The sequence below is a fragment of the Ambystoma mexicanum genome, chromosome 1p (genome assembly GCF_040938575.1).
Source record: "Ambystoma mexicanum isolate Mex_15411 chromosome 1p, UKY_AmexF1_1, whole genome shotgun sequence".
In the NCBI taxonomy this organism is placed as follows: domain Eukaryota; kingdom Metazoa; phylum Chordata; class Amphibia; order Caudata; family Ambystomatidae; genus Ambystoma; species Ambystoma mexicanum.
In genome coordinates this window covers 356,201,261-356,215,285 of record NC_090921.1, presented here as the reverse complement: position 1 = coordinate 356,215,285, position 14,025 = coordinate 356,201,261, and the positions used below count along the sequence as shown (strand labels likewise).

Sequence of the window (14,025 nt, the reverse complement as noted above, 5' to 3'; positions counted from 1 at the left end):
ATGTCCTCCTTCCCACAGTATTCATGTTTGATTTGCGCATAATCCAATTACCAACAAACAGAACCAAAAGGACCTCCAGGATTTAAAAATAAAAAACACACAAGAAAAACAACACATTCCAAAAAAAGAAAGAAGCAATAAACAAATGGAACCACAAAGTCCCATCAACCGAGGTCTGAACTACCCACAACCTACTAAATACAAGCAACAACAAACTAAGAACAGCAAAGACTAAACCCAAAAGACCATTGAAAAACACCAATCGAAAGAGGATGCCCACTCAAAGGAACACAACCCACACATCATGCCTCGTCACAAGAAAGACAATGAAGCTAGAACAGACAACAGAAATAATAAGAAAACCCAAACCACTCAGGAAGGCACTGACCAGCATTATCCCACAACCCCAAAAAACTTGGGCCATCTCAGATGTTTGTCAAGGAGACATACAAATAACAGAGCAAAGACAGACTACATTTGCTTGCTACCTGTCCCAACCCAGTCCCCACCATTGAATACCCCTACCAGAACAAGGGACAAATTGGAATCCATCACACTACACCTCCTAGATCACCAAGAATGGAACAACAGAGGGGTAGCTAACCTATTTACCACCAGGAAAGAACCAACCCTACCATAAACCTCATTGGTCTACTCGACAAAGAGAGTAACCAACAAAGAACCACCCCACCCAAAAGACTTCAGCAGGGAAAAAAAACCCACCTGGAATGGAAACCGAACCAACAAGACACCGGTCAGAACAAGCAAACTACGCTGCAGCCTCCTCAATGTTACATCCATGGAAAAACACAACAGAAATCAATGACCTCCTAAGCGAAGGAGGCACAGACACGTCCTTACAGAAACCTGGCTATCAGACAACTATAAAGCCATTGCGAATTAAGAAATACCCAACAATTATATATTAATATACGCCAACAGAGAAAACCGAAGAGGAGGCGGAATCGCAATTATACAAAAAAAACACGTCTGTCCTTCTCTTATCATCACAACCAACGTGGAAGACTAGGTATCCCTCCTAATCAAGAAAGAAATCAATGACCAATCCAACATAGTATTCCTCCTGATCTACAGACCACCTTCTTAAAAAACTAGTGGACGAGGGCGCCCTGCTATTGACCCACCACGACAACCGAGTCATACAGGGAGATTTCAACATATGGTTTGAAGAAAAAAAAAAATGTCAACACAGCAGACTCACTCCTGGAAACCTTGCAGTTCAAGCAAAATGGATTCACCCACAATGCCGGACACACCCTGAATGCAATTTTCTGCAGGGAAGAACTATGCGCGTCTGTGCCACCTACACCAATGGTGTGGAGTGACCACCTACTGGCCGGCCAGGAAATATTACACACCAGCAAGAAAAGAAACTGTAAGAACTTGGATTTAGAGGCCCTAACAAACCTTCCAGACGTAACCGTCCCAAGCGAAAGAGATCCCACCGATTCAAACAGCAATACAACAGAAGACACACTCAACCACTGGATCACCACGGCCCTTGACCAATTAGCACCAGCTAAAACATCAAAGCAACACCAAATAAACTGGTTCACGGAAGAACTGAAAAAATTCCACAAAAAAAAAAAACCTCAAAAGGAAACAAAATGGAGAGGACAATACACCAGATAAGACAAAATAAAATGCCAAAGACAACTGAAACTGTACAACAGTCCGCAAAGCAAAAAATAAATAAATAAATAAATAAACCACTACGCCACTCGGCAAACAATCCACAGAAAAATCACCCCTACGCAAACACTTTGTGACAAAATCACCAACCACCTGAGAACAAAAGTAGACAATACAGGAGACCATCAACCTAGCCGGGGCAAATAAAACCACTGGACCACAGACATCAGACAAAACACAGATTACAGCAAAACTCATTTGCCTAGAACCAATCACAGAGGAAACTCAAGGGACCCCTGCCCCCGGGACTTCAACAAAGGAATCCTCAACCTTAGAACCCCGGTGACTCCCTTCAGGAACCTAATGAATCAATCACTCAAAAGAAAGAATAGTACCATCCTCCTTCAAATCAGCATACATCAAATCACTGATAAATAAAAAAGGTCCGAAAGCGCAGAAGATCCAAGCAACTACAGACCGATATCCAACCTTCCATACCTAGCGAAGATCCTGGAGACCCATGTCTACAAAATCCATCTTAAACACCTTGAAACAAACGGAATACTCATCCAATCACAAGTTGGCTTCAGACCGATGAGAGGGACAGAATTGGTACTTCTATCGATGTGGGACGACCTGAAAATAAACGCAGACAACACAAACAGCCACGCAAAATTTATGGAATGTGGCATGCAGGAATCCGCGCTAAAGTGGCTTACCTTATTCCTAACAAACCGAACCGAAAGAACCTACCTACAACCTTTCACCTCAAACACCAAAGATATATCCTGCGGTGTCCCACAGGGTTCCAGCCTCTCCCCTCTACATGTATCTACTGATGAAAATCATTCGATCAGAGGGACTTACCACCTACAACTACGCAGATGACACAGCCGATTGTAAAAACAAACAGAGCACAGGAACAAAATAACAGCCCTCAACAAGTGCATAACATACAACAGGATGACAACGAACAACCTCAAACTGTACCCGGCAAAATCAGAAATAATGCTCTCACCCACAGGGTATGATGGAGAGAACCCACAATTGGTCTGGCCAATTGGAATGGGAATGCAACCAGATTCTACCAATGTAGTCAACAACCTAGGAATACTCATGGACAACAGACTATCACAGGAACCGCAAGTCAACTCAATCGCCAAAAAATGTTTCCTCCTACAACTACTAATCACTACCTCCTTCTCCCTCAGAATCATATCCCTGATACTCACAAGAATTACCTACGCAAGCAGCCTCTACCAGGGAATGCCAGAAAGACTCACCAAAAAACCCCAAAGGGTGTAAAATACAGCAGCCAGGATCCAACTAAGACTAAACAGAAGAGACTACATCACTCCAGCACAGAAAACCCTACACTGGTTACCAGTAAAACTGTGCATCAAATTCAAAGCAATCTGCATCACCCACAAAGCCTTGCACAGACAAGGAGCAAATTCCTTCAAGACAAGATTAGCCGGTATTGCCCAGGAAGGGAACTACGATCCAGCAACAACCTACAAATAGTGGCAAAACACCACGAAAAGAGGAAATTTGGCAGAACAGTTTTCTCACCTCTAATTGCTAACACCTTAAACAACATGCCCCAAGTATTTAGAACCACAGAAGACCACATCACCTTCAGGAAACGGTCTGCTGAATAGCCGGATTTTGAGTTGATCAATGACACCATCAACAACAACACCGCAGACAAACAAAAAGAGAGGTGGCGAGAGGGGACAAAGAACTGCAAAAAAGAACCTGGCTAGATACCGTCAAGCAGCATCCAAAGGGCTGCCCCAGAGAGACCACAATGAACTGACCGATTTTACTAACCCTCTTCGCTTCCTGCTCCTCCTAAATATATCTGACGCCTCTACACCAGATCTTGGATTAGCCACACTCAAACATACAAAGAACCAGTACTTTGCCGACATCCACAGTGAAGCACCCACATAGCCAAATGCCATCTTAAATACAACAACACACCAAAATGCTGGACTACCTTACAGCTGCGTACCTGTGACTCTGAATCCCTTATGGGTGCTACCAGTGCACACAACCAACCCATCATAACCACTCAACACTAACACCAACACAAAACACTACCACACACCCGAGGCATCAAATCTTACCCATACGGTTAAAAACGCGTGAGACCGCTCACAAGTGACCACATGCAAAACACACAGACTCCTGGTTCTTAACCTATCCTTTCACCCTTTTGCCCACTAACCCCCCCACCACACTTTTTTGCCAAGCCACGCAAGCGCCTGGAGACTGACCTTGGATGGTAGCATTACAGTACAAATCAACTTCACATAATGCCAGTAATGATACTATGAGAAAACATGCCCACCGTGGCTCTGCCACACACTCCTGTTGGCTTTGCCTTTAAAATATATTTCCTACCTGGCTGCACAATGCAGGCGAGTCTAGATGCGTCATAATACACATGTTTGCTTTACCCTTGATACCCAGTGAAAAAAGCCACGCCACAGTAAGAAATAGCTTGACTGGCTGTCCTAAATGCCTTCTAGACATAAAACTCACCATGCTTGCTTTGTCAGAATCCCAGTAAAAAAAAATATATATATATATATATATACACTACACAGCAAAGATGGCTAGACTGGGTGCCCCAAAATGCCAGTGCAGCCACATAAAAAAAGCACATATCATTCTTACTGGCATCCATAATGGATACTCATTAAAAAGGGCATTGTGATTGGGATTCCAAGATGGGCGACGAGGGGAGAGCAGCGTGATCATGGAGCTCTCCCCACTTGGGGTCAATGACAAAGATAAATTAAAAGAGCCTTTCCCAGGTGGGGATTTATCAATGTAGGCTGCGGTGGTGGAGTGCAACAGCCTGGAACGCTGGGGCACTTCGACAGAGGCGGGTGTGCGACCTTCGTCTCTGCTGTGTCGGAGGTGCAGGGGCACTGCGCCCGCGGCCGGTGCAGGCCAAGCTGAGAGACACGCTTGTAGATCGCGAGCAACAAGAACCACTCGGGGAGACATAGGGTGGCCGGGGATCCAGTGCGGCTGCGAGGTGGGGTGGCAGAAAGGAGCTGCTGTCAGACAGCGGAGTAGCCAGCAGTAGCCAGTGATATTGGAGGCTGGGTTCGTGCAGTGGGGGCTCACTTGCTAGCGAGCACCAGCAGAAAGATCGAGGCAGGACCAAGCTGCCCCAATGCCCGAGAAGCAGCGTCTCATCAGAGAGATCAGGAGGCCCAGGAGGGGCCGCACAGCGATGGCCAAGAGACAGGTCAAAATGCAGGAAGGCGGTAACCCTGATGGGCTCGACTCCCCCTCGCCCTCCCTTTTGGGGAGAACCATTACAGGTCAGCGTGCGCCCTGGTGCAAGGAAAGGGTGCAAGCAGGCAGAGGCTGGACAGTACAGGCAGTGATCACCAGCTTTGAGTGACAGTGAGGAGTGGGGGAGCGCGGCGGGAGGGTCCCTGTCCAAGCTTTGAAGCCAGCACTTTGTGGAAGAGACATGGGGAGGCCCTAAAGCCGGGGCGGCTGGAGGCCCATTTGAGGTACATTTTGGAGCTGCATATAGTACCTCAGCCAGCGCACCCCCATTCAGAAGCACAGCAAGGGAGAAAGAGGCGCACCACGTCTAGGAGACAGACCGGTGGGGCCCTGGCCACCCCGGGCCAATACTGAGGCCAAATAGGGAGCTAAAGAGTCCATCTACATCCGTGGTGGCCAAGGAAGAATAAGGGAGAGGCCATTTGGTCGGGCTCAGGGCAGAGTGATCCTGGCACCAAGGCCTGGAGGAGGGTCATTTGAAACCCGAGGGGGAGGACAAACAGTGGCTCACCTGCGCACAGTTAGATGGGAGTTCCAACTCCCACGGACCCCTGCACAGTCAAGGGTGGACCCACAAAGAGGTGGAGGGATGAGGTTCTTACGCCCTGAAAAAATTGCCAGAAGAGGCCTGAAGGATGCGAAACAAGATCTGGGAGAAGAGGAGGCAACATGGCTCTCCACCATCAGACCTGACTAGGCACCATGTCCAAAAACAAAGGGAAGGACATGCAAGCTGCCCCCAAGTCTGTGTAGAAACCACAGAAGGGCAATCTGCAGACACAGCGAGTTAACGGCTGGGGGAGATCAGGGAACCAGGGCAGGAGAGGATTTGGGGGATGCTGGCAGGCACTGCAAAAGATTAAGTGGCCACCCAGGAGGTACTTCACCAATGCTTTCAGGATTTTGGGGACAAGATAGCGAACACCCTTCAGTCACAGTTGAGCATGATGCGAGGGGAACTGTCCTAATCATTACAAGTGGTGAAGGGGGACATAACGAAACTAGAGGAGTGGACCCATGCAGCGGAGAGCAGATAGAGCTGGACCGCATGCACAGAGTGGGGCCAAAGAGTGATGAGGCAGGGTCCAGACCCAGAGATATAGTGGTGGCCTTACATGAGTGTGGGCAGAAGGAGAAGGTGCTGGCGGGTGCCAGGAGGGCCAGATCAATCAGCTACAATGGCTCTTGGAACTTCTGCTATTCCAGGACCTAGCTGAGAAAAATCCTGGTGAAGCATAGGATGATGGACCCGGTGGTGTGTGCCCTAATGGGAGCAGACAAACGCTATAAATTGACCTTTCCCTTTGGACTACTGTTCACGTGGGAAGGGAAACAGCATAGTGCCACCATCTGCGAGGAATGTACTGAAGATTGAGGACGAAGGGTCACCAAGGTAAGAACAAAGACAGAAGAGGGAACCGCTCAAGAGGTAAATGTGAGAGTGGATGAAGTTTTTCAACAAGAAGCTAAAATAAACAGGGCCTAAGGGGCCCAGATAAACCCCCCCCCTGACGAGGGGGCAGGGGTAGAAGGTGCCCACATGCCCATCGACACTGGAGCGCCACGCTGAGTGAAAAAGGCAGGGTTACAGGAAGGAAATATTGTAGTCCGCCTGGGGGAGGTAGTTAGGGCAAAGGTACCGGGGAGAGGTGGGTGGTACAGGATGTCTTGGTTTATCTACATTGGTCTAGGGGACCCGCACAGGTTTTCTCTGGGTTGTTACAAGGGATAAATTCCAGAGATGATGGGTTGAGGGAAGCTAGAGGCTGGTTGAGCCCGCCAAGAGGGAGGTTGAAGGGGATTCGGGGGGAATCCCAATGGAAGCCACTCATTAGTGCGAGACACACAGCAGAGACGACCATGGGAAAGAGGGAAGTGCTTCGGTTGACCGCCCTAAACGCCAGGGGGCTTAATTCCCCAGTTAAGAGAAGGAAAGTAGAACAGTTCTTGGGGCGGGGGAAGTCGCAGGCATTGTAGCCCTCCAAGAGACGCACGTTCGGAGTCGAGACAGGCATAAGCTGAAAATCAAGGTGTACCGCCATCTATTCCAATCCAACGCCCCTGGGAAGACGGGGAGTTAAAAATGGGGACATCCCAGGATTCCAGGTAATAGCGACAGAGGGGGACACAGAGGGTAGGTATGGCGGTCTCTTTCCAATGGGAGAGGAGGACATATACAGTGGCAGCAATCTGCGCCCCCAATACAGGGCAAGGTGGGTTCTTGCGGGCAACCCAGACCAAATTGGAGACTTTTGCCAAAGGGCAGATAATATTGGTAGACGACTTTAATCTGGCCTGGGACCCAAGAGAAGACAGGAGCGCAAGCCATGTTCCACAATTAGGTGGCATCATCTACATGCTTAAACGAACACATGGCCCAATTGCCATTGGTAGATGGCTGGAGAGAACCAAGGGATGGCGGGGGGGGGGCAACATATTGTATTCCCACGTTCACAGATCTTTCTCAAGGATAGATTACTCCTGGATTTCGAGGTCGCAATTGGGTGGGGTCGCGGGGATAGAGCTAGACGTGATCGCCCTGTCAGACCATGCACCCATACCGATCGGGCAGAACGAACCAGGCGTATGGCGGTGGCAGTTCCCTAGCCACATCCTTAAGGATGGAGTCCTATATGAGGACATAAAGAATATAAATTGCACTTCACAGAGGGTGTACGGGGCCAGGTGGTGTGGGATGCTAAATTGAGGGGTGGGGGGTAATTGCGATGAAGTGCCAGAGGGATAAACAACTAGGTCTCAGGAGGATTTGGAAGCTAAACTTAAACAAATAATGGCTCAAATGGCAAATAACGCTGGGAGTATGCTGCAAAGGGAATATCGGCCGATAGATCTATTGTAGACTAGAGATGCAGAGCATTCATTGCTCTACCTCCAACAGAGGTATTATGTCAAAGCCAATAAGGCGGATCGCCCGTCAACAAGGTTGATTAGGAAAAAAGAAGCTTCAAAGGACAATGCTTAAGGGGGGCAAAAAAGCACTGCTCTACCCGACATAATTTCGGTCTTCACAGAATATTATTCATCCCTGTACACATCAGATTCCCCCGAGTTAAGAGCCCAAAAGGAATACCTGTCCCAGGGGCCATCTCCCCCAAGACCACACCTCAAGAACTTGAGGGAGACATTACTACCAAAGAAGTAAGGGCGGCTATAGCTGCCTTGCCATCAGGAAAGGCTCTGGGCCCGGACAGCTTTCAGGCGTGCTTCTACAAAACCTTCAGAGAGGCACCGATGCTGCGCTTAATCCAGCTCTTCAAATCTTTTTGGGGTGTTAGGGGCAGGGTGTATCACCCCGACAAAGGAAGAAGCCAAGGCTGTGCTGCTCCCAATGCCAGCTAAGGATGTCACTATGCGGTTCGTACCGGCCGATTGCCCTTATTAATCTAGACACAAAGATCTACACCAAAGTTCTGGCCTCACGCCTGGATAAGCTCCTCCCCAAACTGACTGATCCTGACCAGTCGGGATTTATTAGGCAAAGGCAGACCTCGGATAACATTCGGCAGGTCTGTCTTCTGATTGAAAAAGTAAATAAATCAGAACCCCTGCACTTATCCTAGCGTTGGATACTGAGAAGGCATTTGACCGGGTCGAATGGCCATTCCTCTGCCATACCATGGAGGTTATGGGATTTGTTTCTAAATTCCCATCAATGGTAAGAGCCAACTACCAAACTACTTCCTTACGCCTGACAGTCAACAGGAAACTTTCCCAGAGGATCAAGGTCTCATGAGACACTAAGGAGGGTTGACCGCTCTCCCCGCTCTTATGCGCCATCCACCTGGAGCCGCTCTTGGCCAGCCTTAGGGCCTCCCTGGATATTAAGGGAATTCCCTTGGGGAGGGGTGAGTAGCATAGAGTTGCAGCGTTTGCTGATGACATGCGCATCTTGATCACAGAACCAGAGACCTCATTTCCAGTGATCTTACAGGAACTTCATCTCTTTGGAGAGGTGGCAGAGTTAAAAATAAATGCCCACAAGTCAGTTATTAAGCGTGGCCGCTGCCTCAGAAAAGGTTGAGGAATTGCGGGGTATAGCATCCTATAGATGGGACAGAAACCGGCATTCGATATTTGGGGGTCCAGATTACTGGTCCTCTGGGTGCTCTTTACTATGCTAACTAACCGCCTTTTAGCAGAAAAGCTGAACTGGCTGCTGGCGGAATGGGTGCCCTCATCAATATCCTGGATGGGGAGGATCAATGCCCTTAAAATTGTGATTTTCCCAAAAATCCTGTACTATTTCAAAGCCCTGCCGGTGGGTGTTCGCCAAGGTTTCTTCAGGAACATTCAAAAACATGTGGGGTCATTTATTTGGAGCTACAAGAGAACCAGGGTAGCTATGTAGATGCTAATGTTGCCCAGAAGCAAGCGAGGACTGTTATTAAAAAAATTCTGACTCCATTTCCTTGCGGCTCAAATCAGAGTGATCCGGGATTGGTTCAGGGGCGATCGCAGGAAGGTCTGGTATCAAATGGACAAAGCAGTGGTGGGCTCACCACTTGACGAGGTGTTGTGGCGACCCAAGGAGAATAGACCTGCAAACATGTACCGTAGCAGGATAGGGGCCGTAGTGGGTGGGGGGAGGGGGGGGACTCATATTATGAGCTGGTGCGGAGGGTGAACTTGACCAGCTTCCCCTCCCTGCAAACATCACCGTTTAGGAATCCCCAGTTCACACCGGGTATGGAAAGGGGCGGCTTCAATGAATGGAGGCGGCAGTATGCTGCAAACTACGTGGCATGTTCTTGGGTCATTACATTAAATCCTTTGCACAGTGCAAGCAGGACTTCGGGCTAGATGAAGGGGAGAGGGATCACTTACTAAGGCACTGGCTTACGAACCCAACGGTCAGGTCAGCAGGCCAACAGGGATCTCGCGCCAGTTGAACGGTTCGTAACGATAGACAAAGGAACAGGCATTGGGTAGGAGCTTTTTAATGGGATTATAGCAGAACGGCAAGGAGCCAGGCATGGCACTATATGGAGCAGTGGGAAACTGCAATGGGGCAGCCGCTGGCAGGGGAAGCTTTGGACTCAGTTATGGGCAGATATCCCCAAGCTCACGCAGGCCATCCAGATTCAGGAGATGTGGGTTAAGATAATGGCCAATGGCATCGCAACCCAGAAAAACTACATACATTCTAACCAACTGCATCAGCGCTCTGCTGGAGGGGATGTGGGGGAGCTGGGATTGTGGAAGCATATCTGGTGGGAATGCCTAGTCATACAGCCTTATTGGGACATGACCTGTGCAGCAATGAAAAGCATTTTTGGGAGGCAGATGCCAGACAACAACGGGATGGCCATCCTGGGAATGGGCAGGGTTCTGGAAAATCTACTCTAGAAAGCTCAAAGAAAGACATACATCATCCTGACAGTGGCGGTAACGCTTGTGGTGGCACACAAATGGAAACAAAAAGCTGCCCCCACAGGACCTGAATGGGTTAGTAAAATCTGGAACTTTGTGGCACTTTAGTGGGTGACATATTCCATTCAAGGGGATCACCAAAAGGTTTCTCTCAGACTGGGTATTGTCCTGCATCACCAGCAGCAGGACTCGTGGGCCGCATGGTGGCCAAGGAAATGAGATTGCTGGGGCTGGTTTGAGTACTTGCTCCACTTGTGGAGGGCACCTTCACAGAAAGCTGGGAGGAGATATGGGGGGTCTCAAGTAAAGCAAGGGCCCGTACAACAGCTGGCGAGAGAGCTGGCCACAACCAGAAACTTGGAACCAGGAGCCATCTACATAGTTTATGGACTCAGGAGGGGAGAGAACAGGACCGTGTGCGTTGTTGATTACATGTGTTGGGATTACATGTGTTCTTACTGTTGAAAATGCCAATAAAATACATATTTTTTTTTTTAAGTGCATTGTTACTGTGCTACCCTCACCAGCCAAAATCAACTCCCTGCCCAGCATGAACCCACACACAAACACATTTTTGACTCAATATTCACCTGCTTATTCACACACAGCATTCACTCACTCATTGCATGAGAGGATCAGAAGTGACCTACCTGTATATTTTATATCCCCCTACACCTGTTCCAGAAAGGCACAGGAAAGGTTTTTTCCCCCCCTCTGCTTTCACATGTGCACTGCTTTTGGAAATCGAGATTTACTTGAAAATGCACAGAACCCCCTTTCCACACTCTGCCTTGTGCAGTTGTGCATTTGGTGGGAAAAGGGCACCTCAATCTGCACAACTATGATGCACACATTTAAACGTCCTTTGTGCACGGTTCACCGTCTTTTTGGCGCAAGTTAATGACCATCGCACCAGTTGCACCAAACACGTTTTGAAAATCGTGGCACGATGGTTTATTCCTAATGATCACTTCTTTACGATGTACTGGTTCGAGGTGAATTGGGAATGGGAAAGGACTCACAAGAAGGAAAGGGAGCATGGGGGTTTTACCGTTCCTGTAGTCATTAACCCCAGATTTGCGCATGAGCAATTATTATGTTAAATACCATTAGCTCCAGAGCAGATACTGTGACTGAAATCGTTAGCCCAGAGTACGTACCGTGCAGAGCAGGCATTGTGTCTGTAGTTATAAGCCCTATGGCAGGTATTCTGTCATATATAGGAAGGATTAGCAGGTACTGTGTCTGTAATCGGTATCCCAGATCCTGCACTTTGTCTGTAATTATTTGCCCCAGGACAGGTATTGTCAGATGTACCCGATGAGCAGGTACTGCGTACTCTATCGGAAGTCATTAGCTCGAGAGCAAGTATTGCGTCTGCACTCATTCACTCCAGCCAGAGGATGTGATGGGCCTTCACCATTAGCGCTAGAGAATGGTAGTGTCTGGGGATATTCATCGTGTGATGTTTCTGTGTCTACTGTTATCCACAAAAGGGTCATTAGACCCAGAGAAAGTACCGGATCTCCAGCCATTAATCCTGGGAAATCATTACTTTCAGAGTAGGCACTGGTACTGGAGACAGTACACGCTTGCAATCATTAGCCTGCACAGGTAATGTAGTCACTTACACCAGAGCAGTTACTGAGTCTGCGAGCACTCAATAGCCGGAACTGTACCGTAAACGAGCCTTGGAGCAGCTGCTGTGTCTATGATACCAACAACAACGGGTTTGCCTGTGTAATTTCAACATGTGATACATACAATACAACGAATTACAGCTTCAACGTGCATTTCCAGAGATTGCAAAAGGGCTGCTCTTACCAATATAACAACAAAGGGGTGAGAACGTCTAAGCTAAAAGAAATACATATAAAATTCACTACAAAAGCTGTATCGCATGCACTCACCTGATGCTGCCTAGAATGAGGGGGACATGAGCGTTTCATAAAGGGAGGCCTTATAGTGCTTTCATTATCTATCCCCTATTTAAAGTCCCTACGAGACCTGATAGCATTATGGACATCTTTAAAAGTGTGCCGATGCTTTCTAAAATGCCTTTCGGGCGTCATGACGTCTTTTGTTAAGTCGCCCTGAAGTTTTCACGTAGAACCGAACGTCGTCTACGTGATTATGAGGAAGAGAATAACTGCGGAAGGAGCGCTCTGTGCCCTGTAGGGGCAAGAATTTATTTTTTTATTGTGTATTTATAAGGCGTTTATACATTTCCGAAGTGTTTCGATGCGCCAAATATATTTTTAAGTGCCGGTGAGTCTGTTTTCCTATTTTGATTTTGGTTGTAGCAACACCGGAACTTTGTGTCTTCTTGGCTGGTAAGTATAATCCTCATTTCCCCCACCTCCACCCCCCCAGCTCCTGAACAGAAGAAATGTATGGCCGTGCCGGCACGGTGAAGGGATTTCAAGGCAGACGTTTTCCCCAAATTCGCTGCCAGCAGCAAGTCGGATTATACGCCATTGTTCTTCACCCTTATCTGCGCAACACGCCTTTCACTGTTACAACAGCAATGAACTCAGCCAGTTGGAAATTAAGTTCCATTGGCATGATTTGTGTAACTTTACTGCCTTTACTTCTGATTTGAATATTGCAGGGAGATGAGCCTAACTTTACCGCTCAGTGCTGCCAGGCAGTGCATTGAGCTGTACCTGCCAGAGTCTGTACCACAAGAACCCCCCCCCCCTCCGCTTTTCTTGATATGATATGGCATTTGTAACGCGCCTATACACAAGTGTTTCAAGGTGCGACGAGGCAGGGAGGGGGGAACAAGGGGAAGACAAGACAACGATCCTACTAGGCCAGGTGTCATTCAGACCGCGCAAGTGCAGGGGTAGGGGGAAGGGAAAAAGTGGAAGGGGAAGGGGGGGAGTGCAGTACAAATAAGTAGAATAGAAATAAAATAAATAAATAGGGCCAGCTGGTGGTAAGTGCAGACAAGTGCTGGGGGGGGGCTGTAGGGATACAGAGACAGTCCCGCAGTGCAGGGGTTGCCAGGTCGGCAGTGCAAGTGAAGAGTGACTGGGCCCAGGACCAAGGTCGGTGAGAGTGGCCTTGTTGCAGAATCAGTGCAGTTTAGGTGAAGAATTTAGCAGGGGAGAGGGAGAGAGAAAGCAGAAGTGAAGAGGAAGGTTTTGAGGTGCTTCCGGAACCGGAGATGGTTCTCCTCAAGTTTCAGGGAGGCAGGAAGGCTGTTCCAGAGGGAGGCCCCTGCCGCGGAGAGAGATCTACCCCCAGCTCATTGCTTCGAGAAGTGGCTGACCCTGAGGGAGTTGGAAACGGATGAGCGTAGGGCTCGGGAAGGAAGATATTTAGGAAGAGAGAGTTGAAGTTATTTAGGCCCCAGGCCCCAGAAGGCCTTGTGGACAATGCAGAGGGTTCTTCTGCCGTCTGTCTGCATAGGCCAGAGTTCCTTCATTTCCCTGCGTTGTCTCACTGACTAGGTGCCTGCATGTTCTTGTATACTATGCTAGTATACAGAGAAAATGCGGATTCATATGTAGTTTTGCCAATAAGCTAACAATTGAGTATTTTGCCTTAAAAATATCCATACTGTAGGCAGAGGTCTTCAATCTGTAGGACGTGTGATCCAGGACTTTGAGAAAAAACATATTTTTTTTGTTTTTTTTTCCCTCACTTAACTGCATG

At 48.2% G+C, this 14,025-nt stretch overlaps 1 protein-coding gene across 1 annotated transcript in view; it reads right to left on the bottom strand.

The window, feature by feature from the left end:
• The window catches only part of CCDC124 (coiled-coil domain containing 124), a 390,150-nt gene extending 377,733 nt beyond the window's left edge, over positions 1–12,417 (bottom strand). Inside the window, exon 1 of the mRNA XM_069648768.1 lies at positions 12,273–12,417. The gene's annotated coding sequence lies outside the window, so the exon portion shown is untranslated. The remainder of the gene's footprint in view (positions 1–12,272) is intronic.
• Between the last annotated feature and the right edge of the window lie 1,608 nt (positions 12,418–14,025).